Raw genomic sequence first — 20,315 nt, 5'->3', positions numbered from 1 at the left:
GCCAAGTTGTACAACCCTCAGAGACAAATTTCTCTCTATCTCTGTCCTTAAAAGGCTGTCTCTAATTATATAAATAGTACCCCCTTGTTCTGGACTAAGCAACAAAATGGAACATCCTTTCGATGCAACCTTATCAAGATCATTCAGAATCTTAAGCACCTCAATAAAGTAATCCTCACTCTTCTAAACTCCTGTGGAAATAAACCACAACCTTTCCAACCTATCCTCAGAAGACAGCCCACTCATTCCAGGTATTAATCTAATAAAATCCCTTAGGACAAGAGGCTTAGATGGGGCAGAATTTGTTAAGTGCATCCAAGAGGGGTTCTTGAAACAGTATATAGGTAGCCCAACTAGAGGAGGGGAACATACTGTATCTTGTATTGTCTATTGAGCCTGGCCAGGTGACTGAGAGCATTTTGGAAACTGTGATCACAACACCTTAAGTATTAAGATAGCTATAAATAAGGATGTTGTGGGAAGGTACTAGATTGAGGGAGGGCAAATTACAATAGGTATTAGGAGTTAGGGAGTGTTAATTGGGAGGAGCTGTTGTCATGTAAGAGTTGTTTAAAGACCTGTTGATCAGAGTTCAGGATTGGCATGTTCCAGTAAGGAGGGAAGACAAAATGGCAAAAAGGAGGGAACCTTGGACAGCAAGGGAGGTTGTGAATTTAGTCCAAAGGGAAAAATAGAAGCATATGAAAGGCTTGGGAATCTAAATTCATAAAGGGTCTGTCAGGAATATTAAGAAAGCAGAAAAGAATTCAAACAGGGAATTAGGAAAGCCAGAAGGGGTCATGAAAAGTACTTTTAAAGAGAATCCCAAGGCATTCTGTACTCACAGTAAAAGAAGGATAACTGGGATGAAGGTAGGACCACTCAAGGATAAAAAAGGGGATTTGTGCTTGGAGGCAGAGTATGTGGGTGAGATCCTAAATGAGTACATTTCATTGGTATTCATGCAGGAAAAACAAATGGAGGATAATGAGCTTTGTGTGGAGCATACTAATTATGCACATTTGGAAAAATCTAGCCTAATTAGGGACAATCAGCAATGCTTTGCACAGGGCAGGTTATGGCTTAATATTTTGATTGATCACTGGTGTCACTTCCTCAAAAAGTTCAATGAGGGTAGAGCATGAATTGTCGACTTGGATTTAGTAAGGCTTTTCACAAGGTCGTTCATAGTAGGCTTATCTAGAAGATTAAGGTGCATGGTTTCCATGGTGACTTGGCTGCATGGATTCAGAATTTTCTTGCCCATAGAATGGTGGTTATGGAAGGGTGTTTTTCTGGCTGGAAGTCTGTGACTAATGGTGTTCTACAGGGATCTGTACTGGAGCCACTGCTGGATGTGGTATATAGAAATGAATTGGATGAAAATGTAAATAGGTGGGTTAGTAAGTTTGAAGATAATACAAAGATTGGTGGAGTTGGGGATAGTGTAGAAGCTGTCAAAGGATACAGCAGAATATAGATCTGTTGCAGATATGGGCTGAGAAATTGCAGACGGAGTTTATTCTGGGTAAGTGTGAAGTGCTGCACTTTGGAAGATCAAATGATAAGGATAAGTATACAGTTAATGGCAGAACCCTGAACAGCATTGATACACAGAGGGATATTGGGCTTAAAGTCCATAGCTCCCTGAGAGTGTTCACACAAGAAGATATGATGGTAAAGAAGGCATATGACATGCTTGCTTTATTTGGTTAGGGAATTGAGTGCAGGAGTCAGGATCGAGAGTGTGGTGCTGGAAACGCACAGCAGGTCAGGCAGCATCTGAGGAGGAGGAGAATCAACATTTTGGGCAAAAGCCCTTCATCCGCCAGTTCTATCTCCTACCCAAGATTCACAAGCCTGACTGCCCTGGCCGACCAATCGTCTAGGCCTGCTCCTGCCCCACTGAACTGATCTCCACAGACCTTAATACTGTCTTATCCCTCGGTCCAGGAACTCCCCACATACGTTCAGGACACTACCCATGCTCTCCACCACCCCCATGACTTTCATTTCCCTGGCCCCCACACCTCATCTTCACCATGGACATCCAGACCCTATCCACCTCTATCCGCCATGACGAGGGCCTCCAAGCCCTCCATTTCTTCCTCTCCTGGCAACTCCACCAGTGCCCCTCTACTGAGATTCTCATTCATAACTCCAGCATCTTCAGTCCTCACTTTCTCCTGCAAGAGTCAGGATGTCATGTTGCACTTTTATAAGACTTTGGTGAGGCCACACTTAGAGTAAATCTGGTTGCCACATTACAGGAAGATGTGGAGGATTTGAAGAAGATGTAGAAGAGGTTTACCAGGATGCTGCCTGGATTAGAGAGTATGAACTATAGGGAGAGACTAGGAAATCTCAGGTCATTTTCTCTGGAGCAGCTGAGGCTCAGGGGAGACTTAATGGAAGTCAATAAAATTGTGAGATGCATAGATAGGGTTGATGGTCAGAATCTTTTCCCCAGAGTTGAAAAATCTAAAACCATGGAACATGTATTTTAGGTGAGAAGGGAAAAATTCACAGGAGGTGCTCGGGGCAAGAGTTTTACACTGAGAGTGATAGGAGTCTGGAACAGGCTTCCAGGGGTGGTGGTGGAGACAGATACAATAGGCATATTTAAGGGACTTATAGATAAGCACACAAAATGCAAGTACTGGAGGGATATGGACCAAGGGCAGGCAGATGGGATTAGTTTAATTTGTCTTCATGTTTGACATACCGTGGTGCCCGTTCCTGTGCTTTGTTCTATGTTCTAAGATTTAAAAAAAAGAAAGTGCTGGAGAAACTCAGCAGGTCTGCTAACATCTGTCAAGAAAGAAATAGAGTTAACAATTCCTGAATAATATGACTCTTCCTTAGAATTGAAAGAATTTGGAAGTGCAATTGGAATAGATGGTCAGGATTATCGGGAGCAAAAGACAAAGCCAGTGATGATAGTGGTAAAGGAGTGAAAGAAGTGTAAAATAGGTGTGAATGTTAGCTGTGAGAAGGAGAAAATGCGTGGCTCTGCAGAGAACAAAGTCAATAAATGAATGAGTGAGAATGTAATAGAAAGACACCAAAAATTGTGAGAAAAGATGAACAAAGTTGAATCCATCAGGAGAGGAGGTGAGAAGAACTGTAGCTCTTTATTTCTTGCTAATTCAACTGATTAAAAACCACTACCTAACTTTCAAAGCTAAACAATATTCACTTTGATTGATGGTTGGCTCAGGTAGACTTTATTTAATTAGACCAGTAGAATACTTTTTTTCTTCATTCATTTATAGATATGGGTGAACTGCCCTTGGGAAAGTAGTGGTAAGCTGCCTTCTTGAACCACTGCAGTTCATATGGTATAGGTACATATATACTGTTGTTAGATGGGGAGATGCAGGATTTTTACCTATTGATGGAGGAATGGAGATATATTTCCAGGTCAGGACAATGAGTGGCTTGGAGGAGAACTTGCAGGTATTGTTGTTCCCATGTGTCTGCTGACTTTGTCCTTCAATAGTGGTTGTGGGTGTGTAAAGTGCTGTCTATGTAGCGTTGATGAGATGGTATTGTTGTTGCTGTATTGGTGAAGCAGAGGGGGCATGTTGATCATGGATGGGATGCCAATCAAGCAGGCTCCATTGTCTTGGATCGTATTGAGGTTCTTGAGTATTATTTGAGCTGTAATGAACCAGGCATACAGGGAATATCACAGCACATTCTTGAATTGTACTTTGTAGATAGTGGTCAGGCTTTGGAGGGTTATATTTTCTCATTTCTAATGTTTATTATATGGTAGGATACCGAGAGAGACAGACAGACAGGAGAGAGATGGTGGGCAGAGGGCATCATCATGGCTTCCTGTAATTTGTAAAACAGTCACCAGCTGGTCAATATGTTTTATGATCTCTTGACTTCTATCATTGGAACTAAATAAGGTTTGCAACACAAATGATGTGGTGATGGCAGATTAGCTGAGATTGTCCCATTAGGCCTGACACCATAAAGCAGAGATTTAACACAAGTGGTCAATACTCCAGGGATTTTGGCAGAGTAGATAAGGAGTTGCTGTCTCCATTAGTAGGAGAATCTGAAATGAGAAGATTGAGAGTGAAACTAAGTAGGAAAAAAATTGATGAATGATGCAGAGACATTATTTTATGGTAAGTTTTTATAGAATGTGCTCGCTGAAAGAGTGGCAGGAGCAGATTCAAATATAACATTCAAAAGTAAATTGAATATAGACTTTAAAAGAAAAAAAACAGAGTGCAGGGAAGAGGCAAGCAAACAGGACTAATTAGAGAATTTGATGCACTGAATGCGCTCCTTCAGTGCCAGATCATCCTATGATTAAAAGAGTAAGTGAAAGTGACCTGTGTAAATGAATGCTGCAAAAAAAAAGAGAAATGTGCTTCTGGTAGGAAAGAGGAAAGGGCACCAATAAAAGGCACATCAAATTCTAATGAAGCTGACAAATTTAGATCAGGGAAACAATACATCAAATTGAACTTGGCTATTTATTGGCACTTGGGCATTATTGCCACAGTCAGCCTCAGTCATCATTGGATATACACTCAAGGTCACTGGGAATCTGTAATCCTTCCAGGCTTTATAAACTCTGTGAAAGTTTCTGGGTTAAATTTTTAAACAAGTACATAAAACCCACACATTACAATCATAATGATTGTGTTCATTTGTTAAGATCTTTTGAGCAAAGGGATATGAGACTGAGATGCAGAACTGAGGTACGCTACTATTTTAAGTCTGCTTGAAGCAACTTATCATTGTCACCATTTGCAGTTACACCATCCTATTCAGGTTCTGTTTATGAGGCAACGCAAATCACTGAAGCTTTGCAAGTTCTGTTACTTCTAAAATGATAATTAGTAATTCCAAAACCAGTAACGATGCTTTCATGTAAACTCATAGTCAATATAATTTTCATTGCTTTTTGAGTTAAGCCAAATATCACAGTATACCGTAAATGTGTGCACGCAACACAATACTCAGTGAGGTTCATTATTATCGGCTGGGTATAGTTGGCTTGCCAAATCTGGTTTATGTATTCCTGGATTTTGGTTCTCCTTCCACATTCTCCTTTAAGTAGTAGGGGGAGAAAGTTGGAAAGTGACATTGAAATAGAAGATCTGCCATGATAATATTGAATGGCATATAAAATGGAAAAGAAAATCCAATTGTATGCATAAAGTTTAACATCTAAATGAGACTATTGCTGCTGAACAATGAGGGCCTATTTGCATGCATTAACATTTCTTTATTATCTAGTCCCACCTTATTAAAATGCAGGTTGCCATTTCCCAGGCAGTTCACAGAAACTGGATGGTGACAATTCCAGACATAGTATCCAGAACAGTAACCTAGCACCTACACCTCATTTTCACCTTCACTGGACTTCCATCATCAGTGCTCACTTACTATGGACTTATATTTGCCTTACCTTGCTTTCCTTTCTTGTGTAAATCAGGTCGTCATGCTGAGCACTAGTTTAATTCCAGGTACCAAGGGACAGTCTTTGAGGAGAGATTGAGTAGCTTGGGTCTGCACTCACTGGAATTTATAATAATGCAAGAAGATCACAATGAAACATACAAGATTCTTGGGGATCAAAGCAGAGAGACTTACAGGAGAGATTAGGACCCAAATGCATACTCTCAGAGTAGGGAGTTGCCACTTAAGAATCTGCCTGGAGGGATTTCTTTTCATGGAGGATAGTAAATCTATGGAATTCTTTACCACAGAGGACTATTGAGGCGGAATCATTAAATACTAAGATGGACAGATTTTTAATCAAGAAGGGAATCAAGGGTTATGGGGAAAAAGCAGGAAAGTGAAATTGAGGATTTCTAGATCTCAGTGAAAGGCAGAGCAGGTTCAATGAACTGAATGGTCTCCTTCTGCTCTGACATTTTATGGTCTTATGGCAACAATGAACAGTCAAGGGGGACTAAGGTCAGCGGGGGGCTGGTCCACCCTTTGACTAGGAAGACGGTGAGGGGTCTCTAGGAAGAGAACAGGAAATTTAAAGGCAGGAAGGGATGCTGGTTTGGGGGCAGTGGGGTGGGCGAGGGTCACTGAGGGAAGGTTGTGCATGCACTGTTGAGAGTGCTAGACCATGAGACTTGGTGCAAGGTAGGCACAGCGGTTGCAGAGAGAAGAAGGTGCACTTAACCTTGCAAAACACAGAAGGTTACGAACCTTCTTGTGGCATTGCTGCACAATCTTCCTCACCATGGTGATGACACTGACCATGGCTATTTCAGATCAAACTGGCAGCATTTCATATGTATACTGCTGAGATTTAAATAGGGTGCTGTGATGTGAATGCTGGAAGGTCCTGACACCAGTGAGCATTTTTTCACTGCTGAGTGTAAAATGACCTAAGAGTGAACATAAGGAGAGATAGAGTGTGTACTTAGTGAAATGGGCAAGCACAAAATAGCGATGCTAAAATAGTAGCTAGTATCCATGGAGAGAAATCTTCCATAAAACTCCCTGAAATTGACACTGACTATATTTTGGGAAAATTCACCATGTATTTTTTTCTCCTGGATTGTCCAAGTAAGTCAATTCAATTCAATTTAAAAAAACAGGAAACCTCAGAGGAGAGGTGGCAATCTAATGGGTAGCCTCCAAAGACCAAGGGGCCAAAGAATACAGGAACCGTGAAAGACTGAAAAAGCTGAAGCACTGAGGAATTTGTGGATACTCGTGTATGAAACACAAAAAAAAACCTAGCAGATAATTCAATGGGGAATAAGGAAGCTAAATGGATTATTGGCCTTTATTTCAAAGGAAATGGAGTATAAAAATGGGGAAAAGTATTTGGGAGGCATGCTAGCACAGAAGTTAGCATTCCTTCTTCGCATTGCTAGGAACCCAAGTTTGATTCCAGCCTTGGGAGACTGTCTGGTGGAGTTTGCACATTCACCCCATGTCTGTGTGGGGTTCTTCCAGTTGTCTCCCACAGTTCAAAGATGTGCACGTTTGGAGAATTGGCCATGCTCTATTGTCCATAGTGTCCAGGAATGTGTAAGCAAGGAGAATTAGCCATGGGATAAATGTGGGGTTGTGGGGATAGATTAGATTCCCTCCAGAATCGAAACAGGCCCTTCGGCCCAACAAGTTCACACGACCCTCTGAAAAGTAACCCACCCAGACCCATTCCTCTACCCAATATTTACCCCGACTAATGCACCTAACACTATGGGCAATATAGCATGGCCAATTCACCTGGCCTGCACATCTTTGGATTGTGGGAGGAAACTGAAGCACCCAGAGGAAACCTACACAGATATGTGGAGAATGTGCAAATTTCACACAGACAGTTGTTCAAGGCAGGAAGTGAACCCAGGTCTCTGGCGCTGTGAGGCAGCAGTGCTAACCACTGTGCCACCATGTCGCCCATAGGGTAAGGGGATATAAGATGGTAGATGAAGGAATAGCCCTCTGAAAGCTAGTGCTTCCAAAGAAGCCTGTTGGACTATAATCTGGTGTAGTGTGATTTTTAACTTTGTCCACTCCAGTCCAATACCAGCACCTCCACTTCGTGGTTTGAGAAGGCAACTTACTATCATCTTGTCTGGGGCAACTTGGGACAGACATTAAATTCAATGCAGCCAGCAATACCTCATCCAAAGAAAGAATATAAAATAAACTTTTTCCCAATTAATGACATAAATTTGAGCAACAGCAATATAGTTTTAGAAGTAAGGTTATTATAAGCAATTTTAAATTATTAATATAGAAAATTCGAGTTCAGCAATAAATGCTGGTCTAGCCAGTGATGCTCACTACCCAGAATTAAACAAAAAATAGTAAGTAACTGTTTCTCAGAAGAAGGATATTGTGATGACTTTCAAATAAATATCAATGGTATGAATTAGCAATCTCATATGAGATTGCCAACCTTATTACATGGCTCAGCTGGGTGTGCCCGAGCTGTGATGAATGTCCAGCTAGTTCATCAGGCGTATTCCCTCAGGCCCTATAAACTCTATCAAACTCAGAGCAAGGAGGGGCACAAACAAAGGAATTCTTCAGGATCACTGTCATAGGCCTTGAAGGCCTTTTGAAACAGAATCCCATCCTGCCTTCCCATGGAGAGAAGTGGAAGGAGTTGTTCTTCTCAGGCCAACTACAATGTGAGAGCCTGTTCTCAAACACCGTCTGATCTTTATCATGAAGGGTATTCGTTTAATTCTTTCAAGAGTTCCAGAAAAGCAGTTGGTGTCTTTTCTATGTTAGGCAAGGTCACTCAGAAAATTCCATTAACAAAATATGTGCCATCTTATCAGTTGTGCTTCTCCAACTCATCTCTATGGGATAATTGCTTATCATTGCTGTAAAACAATTAATCCTCTATCTGGATTAACTCTTGGCCAGAAGACCAGACCTACCTTTTCAGGGTTGCTGAAGTTTCTTTTTGTTGGTGGTTCAAAACAGTGAATTGAATCTCCTGGAGATGCTGTGCTATGGCTACTTCAACAAGGAGCAGAAAGAAACATGCGGCAAGGTGATGTTCATTGTCATTTTGAGAGCAACCAGGACTGGAACATCCTTTGTAGGTCTGTCATCGACCTACGACATGGTTTAGATTCAAAAGCCAATGCAGACATCAGGAAGGATTATCGTCTGTTTCGAACTCCTATACTTAACATGGATGCTGAGTAGGCAGTTCTGTGTCTATTGAGGTACCAGTCAGCTGACCTCAGTTCCAACAACAGACAGCCATTTTTACTGAATGGCAGGGCAGATGCTGAGGGATTGAATGATCTATTCACCTAGTTCATTACTGTGTTTTGGGAAGGAAATTTGCCATTCTCACCTGGTCTGGTCTACATGCTATTCCAAACTTGCAGCAATGTGGTTGAAATTCAACTGCCCGAGAGTCATGCTCATCGAATTAGACATTACAATGTCCACTGGCAGAACAGAGCCAGCAGAGGTGGCAGCACAGTGGTACATAGTCAGGTGAGAATTGCCCTGAGAGTCCTCACCATTGACTCCAGACTCCATGATATGTTATGGCTTCAGGTTAAACATGGGCAAGGAAATCCCCCTGCTGATTATCATATATGTCCTCTCTTAGCTGATGAATCAGTACTTCTCCATGTTGACTCCATGGACCAAACACTGAGAGTGGCAAGAATACAAAACATACTCCTGGTAGCATATTACAATGTCCACCATCAAGACTGGCTCGGCAGTAGCACTATTGTTCAAACTGGTAGGCTCCTAAAGGACATAACAGCTAGACTGAGTCTGCAGCAGGCGGTGAAGGAACCAAGAGGGAAAAACATGCTCGACCTCATTCTTGCCAATCTGCAAGATGCAAATGCATCAGTCTATAACACTGTCAATAAGATTGATCACTGCACTGATTTTGTGTCTTTGTGGGACAATATTCTGCCTTCATATTGAGAATAACCTGCATCATATTGAGCAGCACTAGCACCATGTTAAAAGGGACAGACTTCAAACAGATTTAACAACTCGAGACTGGGCATCCACAAGGTACTGTGGACCATAAACAGCAGCAGAATTGTATTCCAGTGCAATCTGCATCACAACAGTGCATCATATGCCCTATTCAACCATTACCATCAAGACAGGGGTCAATCCTGGTTCAATGGAGAGAGCAGGAGGGAATGGCAGGTGCAGGACCAGGTATACCTAAAAATGAGGTATGAACCTTGTCAAGCTACCAAACAGTACTACTTACTTGCATACAACATAAGAAGCAAGCAACAACCTTCAGCCAAAAGTGCCAAGTGGGTGATTCATTTCGGTCTCTCTCTTAGAGATCCCCAGCATCACAGATGCCATCTTCAGCCAATTTGATTCACTCCATGCAGTATCAAGAAATGGTTGAAGGCACTAGTTACAGCAAAGGCCATGGACTCTGACAACATTCCAACAATCGTACTGAAGACTCTCCGCCGATGGAAGACACAGAAAGACGGTTGTGAATTATACACACTGCTGCTCCTGAGTATCAGTAGTGGAGGGAGTGAATGTTTGTGGATGTGGTGCCAATCAAGCTGGCTGCTTTGCCCTAGATTATGTCAAACATCCTGAATGTAGTTGGAGCTACACTCATCCAAGCAAGTGGAAATCAGCCATCATACTCTTACCTTGTGTCTTTCAGATGGTGAACAGGCTTTGTTACTCACTACAGAATTCTTAGCTTCTGATTTGCTCTTCATAGAATCATACAAACCCTACAGTGTGGAAGCAGGCCATTCAGCCCATCAAGTTCACACCAACCCTCTGAAGAGCATCCCATCCAGACTTACCCCCTACCATATCCTGTCCCTGTAATACTGCATTTCCCATGGCTAATCCATCTAGCCTGAACTTCCCTAGATACTATGGGCAATTTACCTACCCTGCATATCTTTGAACTGTAGGATGAAACTGGTACACTCGGAGGAAATCCCTGCAGACACAGGGAGACTGTGCACACTCCACGCATACAGCCACCTGAGGCTAGAATCACTATGACAGAAGGAATAGCCTTCTTATGAGCAATAATCATTGTGATTCTGTATCCTATTACATTTTGAATTCTTATGAGGCAATTCTTTAATTTTTCTGATGATAGTGTGATTGAGATCCCAGCGGAGATTCCCAGGATATTCCTGCAAGCCCAAGAACAGAAGCTTCAGTGACAGGCAGGAAAGAGGGTGAGTGTAGGTCCTGCTGTTATGTGGAGGACCTCTTCTTCCCCACTTTGCTAAGTGGTCTGTCTGCAGTCTGAAAACAAGTATTCCAAATTGCCTTTCTGATAATTGATGCAGGGCAACGGCTAACAAGGCAATTGATTAAAACTGAGGAGAAAGTGAGGTCTGCAGATGCTGGAGATCAGAGCTGAAAATGTGTTGCTGGAAAAGCGCAGCAGGTCAGGCAGCATCCAGGGAACAGGAGAATCGACGTTTCGGGCATAAGCCCTTCATTCCTGAAGAAGGGCTTATGCCCGAAACGTCGATTCTCCTGTTCCCTGGATGCTGCCTGACCTGCTGCGCTTTTCCAGCAACACATTTTCAGCAATTGATTAAAACTACATAATTAGATCAGGAGGAACAGATTATACCACTATGATTCCGCCTTCATAATGATATTGGGAATTCAGTGATGGTCACATCATTGAATATTAAGGGGCAGTGGTTAAATTGTCTCTTCTTGGAGATGATTATCACCAGGCATTTGCGTGGAGCGAATGTTACTTGCCACTTTTCATCCCATACTTGGATGTTATCCACATCCTGTTGCATTTGATCATGGACTACTTCAGTATCTGAGGAGTCACAAATCATGCTGAACATTGTGCAATCATTGACAAACGTCCCCACTTCTGACTTTATGATGGAGGGAAATCATTGATGAAGCAGCTGAAGATGGCTGAGCCCAGGACACAACCCTGAGTAACTCCTGCAGAGATGTCTTAAAGCTGAGATGACTAATTTTCACAAATCTTGAGAAATTCATTAAAGTTCATTTTAGGCACCTTCCAAACCTATAATCCAAGAACAAATAATTTTTTAAAAGTTCTCTTTTGATAGTCTTAATTGAGTTTTCACCGCATACTCAAGCTGTATATTCCAGATTCTCTGCTTTCCTCATGTCATTTCTTCTTTTACAATTAACTTAGTTGGGAGTTTTTCCTTTCCATTGTGCCTCATGACACCTCATGGTTTTGAAAGTCTCGAACAAATCTCTTCTCAACTTGCCCATCTCCAAACAGGCTAGCCCAGCATCAATTTATCAACCAAAAAGAATGCCCTTGTACCTCAAACCATACTTGTGAATCATTTTTTGCACCCTCATAATGGCTTCATATCTTTAAGTGCAGTTGAAGCTGAAACAGTATTTTATACAGGTTTAATGTCAGTTCCTTGCTTTTGTACTATTCGTAAAGCCCAGGATGCCTTATGCACTTTCGCAATCTGTCCTCCCATATTCTGTTCTGAGGAAGGTCACCGGCCCGAAATGTTGACTTTGCTTTCTCTTCACAGATGCTGACAGATTTGCTGTGCTTTTCCAGTAACTTCTGCTTTTGTCTCTGATCCACAGCATCCGCAGTTCTTTCAGTTTTTATTTCCCATATTCAATGATTTGCACACATTTGCATCCAGGTGTCTGTGCTCCTGGACCCCTATTAAGATTGCATTTTTTATTATATATTGTCTCTCCTCTCAACATGCATCACTCCACACTTCTTTGCATTAAGTATCAGCTCCCAGTTGTCTTACTATTCCACAACCTATGTCCTTGCAAAGTTTATGATAGTTCTCCTCACACCTTGCAATGATTCTATGTCACAAGAAACCTTTTGCTAATGGAGCCCAGGGATATCAATGATGACCAATAAGGGGTCAATTTAGCAACTGAATACAGTAGGTGGGCCAAATGTTGAGCTATTAATGAGAGTTGGGGCCTCATTGTTATCAAGCAGGCAAGTTGGAGACACTTAATGGTCTTCCTCAGGCAGCTCAGAAAAGATAAGCTGTTGAAAATTGGATGGCTTGCTTCAACACAAGCTGACCTCCTCAACTAATGCACTAAAGGAGGCTGAGAAAGTGTGGGGCAGGGGTGCTTTTCAGAGGGTAACGGTGAGGATCAGTGTTGACAGGATTGGGTGAAAGTGGCAGTGGGCACTGGCTGCTTTGAGAGCAGTCAAATAGGTATTGAACACTTTACTTTGAATTGCAAAGAGTTAGTTTTAAGCACTTGAGCTGGCCAATTGTGATTCTGTCTGTAACAACAAGGTGGCTACAACCCATTTTCTCCTCTTTATTGGACACTCAAAGATCAATAAGGTGACCTTTGTGTGGAGCTGCAGGAGGTGGGGAAGATAGATACTAAACGAGTATTTTGCATCTGTATTTACTATGGAAAAGGACATGAAAGATATAGAATACAGGGAAAATGATGGTGACATCTTGAAAAGTGTCCATATTACAGAGGAGCTGGATGTCTTGAAATGCATAAAAGGGGATAAATCCCCAGGACCTGATCAGGTGTACCCTAGAGCTCTGTGGGAAGCTAGGAAAGTGATTGCTTGGCCTCTTATTGAGATATTTGTATCATCGATAGTCACACGTGAGGTGCCAAAAGACTGGAAGTTGGCTAACGTGGTGCCACTTTAAGAAAGGTGGTAAGGACAGGCCAGGGAACTATAGACCAGTGCGCCTGATGTTGGTAGTGGGCAAGTTGTTGGAGGGAATCCTGAGGGACAGGATGTACATGTATTTGGAAAGGCAAAGACTGATTAGGGATAGTCAACATGACTTTGTGTGTGGGAAATCATGTCTCACAAACTTGATTGAGTTTTTTGAAGAAGTAACAAAGAAGATTGATGAGGGCAGAGTGGTAGATGTGATCTATATGGACTTCAGTGAGGTGTTTGACAAGGTTTCCCATGGAAGACTGGTTAGCAAGGTTAGATCTCATGGAATACAGGGAGAACTAGCCATTTGGATACAGAACTGGCTCACAGGTTGATGACAGAGGGTGGTGGTAGAGTGTTGTTTTTCAGACTGGAGACCTGTGACCAATGGAGTGCTATAAGGATTGGTGTTGAGTCCATTACTTTTCATCATTTATGTAAATGATTTGGATGTGAGAATAAGAGGTATAGTTAGTCAGTTTGCAGATGACACCAAAATTGAGGCTGTAGTGGACAGCGAAGAAGGTTACCTCAGATTATAATGGCATCTTGATCAGATGGGCTAGTGGACTGAGAAGTGGCAGATGGAGTTCAATTTAGATAAATGCGAGGTGCTGCATTTTGGGAAAGCAAATCCTAGCAGGACTTATACACTAAATGGTAAGATCCTAGAGAGTGTTGCTGAACAAAAAGACCTTTGAATGTAGATTCATAGCTCTTCAAAAGTGGAGTCACAGGTAGATAGGATGGTGAAGGTGGCGTTTTGGTCAGAGTACAGGAATTGATAGGTCATGTTACGGCTGCACAGGACATTGGTAAGACCACTTTTGCAATATTGTGTGCAATTCTGGTCTCCTTCCTATCGGAAGGATGTTGTGAAACTTGAAAGGGTTCAGAAAAGATTTACAAGGATGTTGTCAGGGTTGGAGGATTTGAGCTATTGGAACAGGATGAATAAGCTAGGCGTGTTTTCCCTGGAGCATCGGAAGCTGAGGGATGACCTTATAGAGGTTTATAAAATCATGAGGGGCATGGATAGGATAAATAGACAAATCTTTTCCCTGGGCTAGGAGAGTCCAGACCTAGAGGGCATAGGTTTAGGGTGAGAAGGGAAAGATATAAAAGGGACCTAAGGGGCAACCTTTTCACTCAGAGGGTGGTACGTGTATGGAATGAGCTGCCAGACGAATTGGTGGAGGCTCATACAAATGCAAATTTAAAAGGCATCTGGGTGGGTATATCAATAGGATGGGTTTGGAGGGATATGGGCCAGGTGCTGACAGGTGGGACTAGATTGGGTTGGGATATTTGGTCTGCATGGACAGGTTGGATCGAAGGGCCTGTTTCCATGCTGTACATTGCTTTTACTTTTTGACTTCAAAAAATTTGTTTAGCACCCAAGGTTTTCTCTCAAATGCTTCTTTGATAAAAGAAAGCTGAGGGGCTAACTGAATAAACATGATGATACAAAAACACACATTCAGATGACTTTGATCTCGCTCATCTAAACCATTGAAAGATTTTGACTAAGTGGATACGGGGAAAGTGTTTATCATTATGGGGCAAGAATATAAAGAGATGTTATTAATATAAGAAATCCATTAGAAAATTTAGGAGAAATTTCTTTACGTTAATAAGATGGAATTCACCACAACAATGTATGTTTGACAAGGTAAACAAGTAATGGTGGAGGAATTTGTGGTTATAGTGGTATTTTTAGATGAGGAAAGGTGAGAGAGGGAGACTCAAATTGAGCATGAGCACTAGAAATGATTAGTTGGACTGAATGTCTTGCTTCTGCATAGTATATCCCATGTCCAAGCAATGTGCATACTCCTCTGATGAATTTCTCTACCATATGGTTTAAAATATTGATGTGGACATTGGACAAGCTGTTCAGTACATGACTGCATTGAAATCAACCTGTGTAGGATCAATTACAACCATCTGTAAAGTTGTTCAGGAGCTGAAGAAGCAATCAGTCAGTGATTACCGTTTTCATTAACAGAACAAACTGAGGAATTTGATATTAATACATTAATTTAGATCTTTGTTAACACATTCATGAATAGAATGAATTCATGTGCTTATTAATATGTCTATGATTGCTTACAGACATCCTTTTAAACAGAGTTGTTCACATTCACATTATTGCATTCAATTATGCATTCAGTAATTTTCCAAAGAGTGATTTTAACACGATAGTGTATAAAGATTTCAAGTCTTTTCCTGAACGAACTGCTCACTGGTTGCAAGAAGATGAATATCATTGCAGTGGAGATTCCTGGAAATAAAACTGGGGCAACATCTGACAGTAAAAGATGGCTTAAAATTTGAGACCTGATTAGGAGATGCCGGTGTTGGACTGGGGTGTACAAAGTTAAAAATCACACAACACCAGGTTATAGTCCAACAGGTTTAATTGGAAGCACACTAGCTTTCGCAGCGACGCTCCTTCATCTGGTGATTGTGGAGGGCTCGATCGTAACACAGAATTTATAGCAAAAATTTGCAGTGTGATGGAACTGAAATTATACATTGAAAAATTGATTCTCTGTTAAGCCTTTCATCTGTTAGAATACAGTGATAGTTTCACTTCTTTCATGTGTAAATCACAAAACCCTTTTTTTAAAAGTTGCATTCTCGGATTAGCTGTTAACAATGGTGATAGCTAGACAATATGTTGAAGGTGTTAGCCCCCTGTGTTCTCTGTCTATGACCTGATGTTTAGATTGATTCTAATCTAAAAAGTGAGATAACAGAGTTTTACATAAATTCATGCAGTTTTTGAGCTCAGAGTTCTACATGAATGTATGCAGTTTTTGAGAAAAGTGCAATGTAACTCTGCAAGTCCAAATTCACCACATAAAATATATGTGTGCATGTGGGTCTTTGTCTGTCTGTGTGTGTCTGTCTGTCTGGGGTGGGGGTTGTGAGTGTGAGGAAGTGTGTGTGTGTGTGTATGTATGGTCAGTGCAGAGTGCCTTAAGTCTGTGAGGGGGTGCATGTGTGAGTGTGGGAGTCTGTGTGTCTGTAAGGGTGTGTGTGGGTGTCTGTGTGCGCATCTGTGTGTACCTGTGTCAGTGTGTATGTGAGAGTGTGTGTGTGTAGGAATATCTCTGTGTGTGTGTAGTGCAATAGTGATCACCTGTAATGTGACATGAACCCAAGGTCCCGGTTGAGGCCCTCCCTATGGGTACCGAACTTAGCTATCAGCCTCTGCTCGGCTTCTTTCCTCTGCTGCCTGTCCCGAAGTCCACCTTGGAGGATGATCACCCAAAGGTCCGAGGCTGAATGTCCTGGACCACTGAAGTGTTCCCCAACTGGGAGGGAACCCTCCTGTCTGTTGATTGTTGTGCTTGTACACCTTGTACTTGGCAGGTACTCATGTGACTCAGCCAACTTTGTCTATCTTATACGCTGCAGGCAAGGATGCCCGGAAGCATGGTACATTGGGGAAACCGAGCAAAGGCTACGAAATTGGATGAATGGGCACCGCACAACAATCAACAGACAGGAGGCCTCCCAAGCCACCAAAGTAGCTGCATTCTCTCTCCACCACCGATGTATTATCTTATACAAGACATAGTGTAACAGGAAGATTGAGGGCAAGTCTGTCAGCCATGGACTTATGAGGGCTCTGACATTCAGGTAACCAGACTGCACCTTTAAGAATTTCTCCTTTAAAGCTAAGTGTCCTTGGAATGGCAGGAGATTTTCTGCAGCCAGGTGAACAAAAAAGGGTATGTTAAGGAACAGTAAGGAGCTGAAACAGGTCCTGAATTGAAGTGTACAAATATGTAATATGTAGTCTGGCTTTGTGTATTGATAGAACAAAATGAGTATTTGAAACTAAAAATGTTTCATTGCAGTCATCCGCTCCCTGAGCCAAGGTGATATACCTCTTCCTTGAATGGAATAGTTGCCTATTTTTCCTCTACATATGGCACTTGGACCTTTGAACCCTTGAGGCAATGGCTAGGCTGTCAGCCATTTGCCCACCTTCACCACAATATTAGGTGTGCTCCTATTATTTGATCTGAGAACCATGTAACTACATGAGGAGAACTGACAAAGTACTGAGTAGAAATGACACAGTTTTCCACACTTGATGCTGAACATAGATTATCTAATGAGAGACTCTACCCAACATCAACAGGAAAATTGATTATTTTCCTCTTTGCATTGCCAAGAATGCAATAGCATGCTGTTCCACTCACTGCCCAAAACACACCTGGTGAAGTTCCTGGAATCTTTCCAATGTCAACAGCAAAGACAATGGAAGTCACATCCCATTAAAGAGGAATAAAGTGCAGAGTATTTTTCCAATGGATTCTTCAAACAGATCTCAGAGTTATGTTTCTACGAAGAAATGCCCTGAAGTCGATCAATGGTCTTTTCTGAGTGTGAGGGATTCCAAAACTAGTGGCCTTAGGTTTACGGGTAACATTTTCACAGAGGGTGGTGCATGAATAGAATGAGTAGCCAAAGGAAGTGGTGGAGGCAGCTACAATTACATCATTTAATAGATATCTGGATGGGTATTTGATTTGGAAGGGTTTTGAGAGATCTGGGCCAAATGCTAGCAAATTGGAACAGGTCAAATTAGGATGTCTGGTTGGCGCACACGAGTTGTACCGAAGGATCTGCTTCCATGTTGTATGACTCTACAACTCTATAAATCATAGGGACTTAAGAACTAGGAACGTGAGTAGACACTTTAGCCCCTCAAGCCTTCTCTGCCAATTAATACAATCCTGATTTATCGCATCTTGGCCTCAACTCCACTTTTCTACCCATTTCCATTTAACCTGTCATGAATTAAAATCTGTCTAGCTCTGGCATCCACTTTAGGGTAGTGAATTCCACAGATTCATGATCCTTTGAGGGAAGTAACTCCTCCATACCTCTGTTTTAAGCCTGCCACTCATTAGCCTAAAACTATGACATCTCATTCTAGATTTCCTCACAATGGGAAACATTTGCACACTGTCTACTTTGTCAATCTCATTTCTTGTCTTATATACTCAATTTGATCTCCTCTTATTCTTCTAATCTGCTGTGAGTACAGGCCTAAACTGCTCAATCTCCAAAACTCTCCTCATAAAACAAGCCTGACATCTTTGAAATCAATCTCATGAATGTTAGCTGAACTGTCTCTAATTCAATTACATCCTTCAAGTGAAGGACCCAAATTACGTGTAGTACTTCAGGTCCAATCGATTTGATTAGAGCGTAGACGCTGTTAATGTGACTGTTAGGAGATGATTCAAAGCAAAGCTGAAGCTTTACCTAAAAGAAATCTGTAAGAATGGTAAATATTTAGAGCATAAGTGAATAAATAATTATGGACTTCGTGATGTTTATGTAGTTGCAACACATATACAGTTGCAACACAACTTCTCTACTTTTATACTCCAATCCTTCACAATAAATGCCAAAATTCAACTTGCCCTCCTTATTACCTGCCATACTTGCATACTAACTTACTGCAATTTATGCATGAGATCACCCAGAACCCTCTGTAAGGAAGCATTTTGAAGTTTGGCTAAAATCTATAATTAGCAGACTTAGTGTGCGTGGATAAGATCTACCATGATTTATGATCCAATATCGCACTCTATCTCCAGCACATTGGTGAATAACTACTTTTGAAGAAAGCTTTTTTCGTGTGAAACACGATTTTAGATTTAGCTTAGATCTATCAACATTAATAAATATGACAAAAATAAAATACCAAATGGACAAAAGTGACATCACCCTGTGACTAGTAACGTATTCATATTTTTGAGAGCTAGAGAATATTTATAGGCATTCTAGTCAATTACTGGCAACTTCTGCAAGTGCCAAAAGCTATCAAATTCAAGCATGCATGAACCACTCTGGGAATGATCATTGTATTCAAACACCAATGAATAATAGTGTATGGAATGGACATGCCATAGTACCTTTATAGAAAATTTCTGGAGCTAGCTTTCCAAATCTAGACTGATTCCATTCCAAAGGGAACAGGTGACTCTGGATGTTTGGGAAGGGAGTGTGTTAGCTCCTGTGCAGGTTGTTTTAATGTAGTTGGAAACTTGGTCAGAATCTCCCCTCCCAGCTCCTCAATCTGTGCTTCATTTACATTTGTTTGCCATGTCAGAGACAATGATGAAAAATGCTGTTCTTCTAAAATAAAATAAAGAAACTTTTTAAATTTGCATAAACATGTTTATGTTCAGTGCTGCCATTTTCAGAGGGAAGTCATTGAAAATGAAAATATCACATCACATACGTAAGGATCATTCTGCATTTTTAGCTTTACGCTTCCAACATTCTTCCCTTTGCAATTCTTCGATCCTATAAAAAATACTTATCCTGAACAATGGTTCCTCCACAATTTCCTTGTGCTCAAAACAGAGCAGGCTCTCAACATAACAAATGTGGAAATACAACAGAGAATGTTTCTTTAAGATTAGGAAACTACATAAACATCACAAAGTCCATAATCATTTATTCATTTGGCTCTAAATATTTAGCATTCTTTCAGATTTCTTTTAGATAAAGCTTTAGCCTTGCTTTGAATAATCTCCTAACAGCCACATTTTGCTCTAATCAAATCTGCATTCTGATAACTTATGTAACAATTATTGTAACAAACAGGTTGCTTGATGCTGATGCTAAAATGACCCAGAGAACCATGTGTTAAACCAGCACTGACTGGGCAAGCTCCTTTAATTTCAGGTTCTGGTCTGTTGATACTGGGACTAATTTTATCTGTGTATAATAGTGTAAATTGATTGATATTGAAATGGCTGCCCATTACTATTCGTTGAAGTCAATTTTGTTAGCATTTCTTTTACACTATTTCCCTATAGTTAGAAGTCTGATGATAAAAAGATGCACAAATGTCTTCACAAATAAAACACAGAGCAATTTAGGACCTTGTTACAAAAGACCTTTGCAGTTTAACTGTTTTGCAACATCATGAAAACAATATTCTTTGAATGCATATTTAAGGATAGATCTTGCAAACTTGCAGGTACACTCTGGAGATTTGGCCTGGGAAATGAAAGGGACTTGTGGGATTTTCCCTCCATACCTGAATTTGTAATATTTGCTCCTGAAAATCCACTGCAAAAATAGAACCACACAGTACACA

At 41.1% G+C, this 20,315-nt stretch overlaps 1 protein-coding gene across 15 annotated transcripts in view; it reads right to left on the bottom strand.

Moving 5' to 3' along the window:
- The window catches only part of adgrb3 (adhesion G protein-coupled receptor B3), an 858,467-nt gene that overhangs the window by 296,146 nt on the left and 542,006 nt on the right, over nucleotides 1–20,315 (bottom strand). The window lies entirely within an intron of this gene.

Source organism: Chiloscyllium plagiosum, unplaced genomic scaffold (genome assembly GCF_037043375.1).
Source record: "Chiloscyllium plagiosum isolate Xiang-an unplaced genomic scaffold, Cpla_swu_hap1 HiC_scaffold_3, whole genome shotgun sequence".
Taxonomy (NCBI): domain Eukaryota; kingdom Metazoa; phylum Chordata; class Chondrichthyes; order Orectolobiformes; family Hemiscylliidae; genus Chiloscyllium; species Chiloscyllium plagiosum.
The sequence above is the reverse complement of the archived record's forward strand: the minus strand, read 5'-3'. Positions and strand labels throughout refer to the sequence as shown.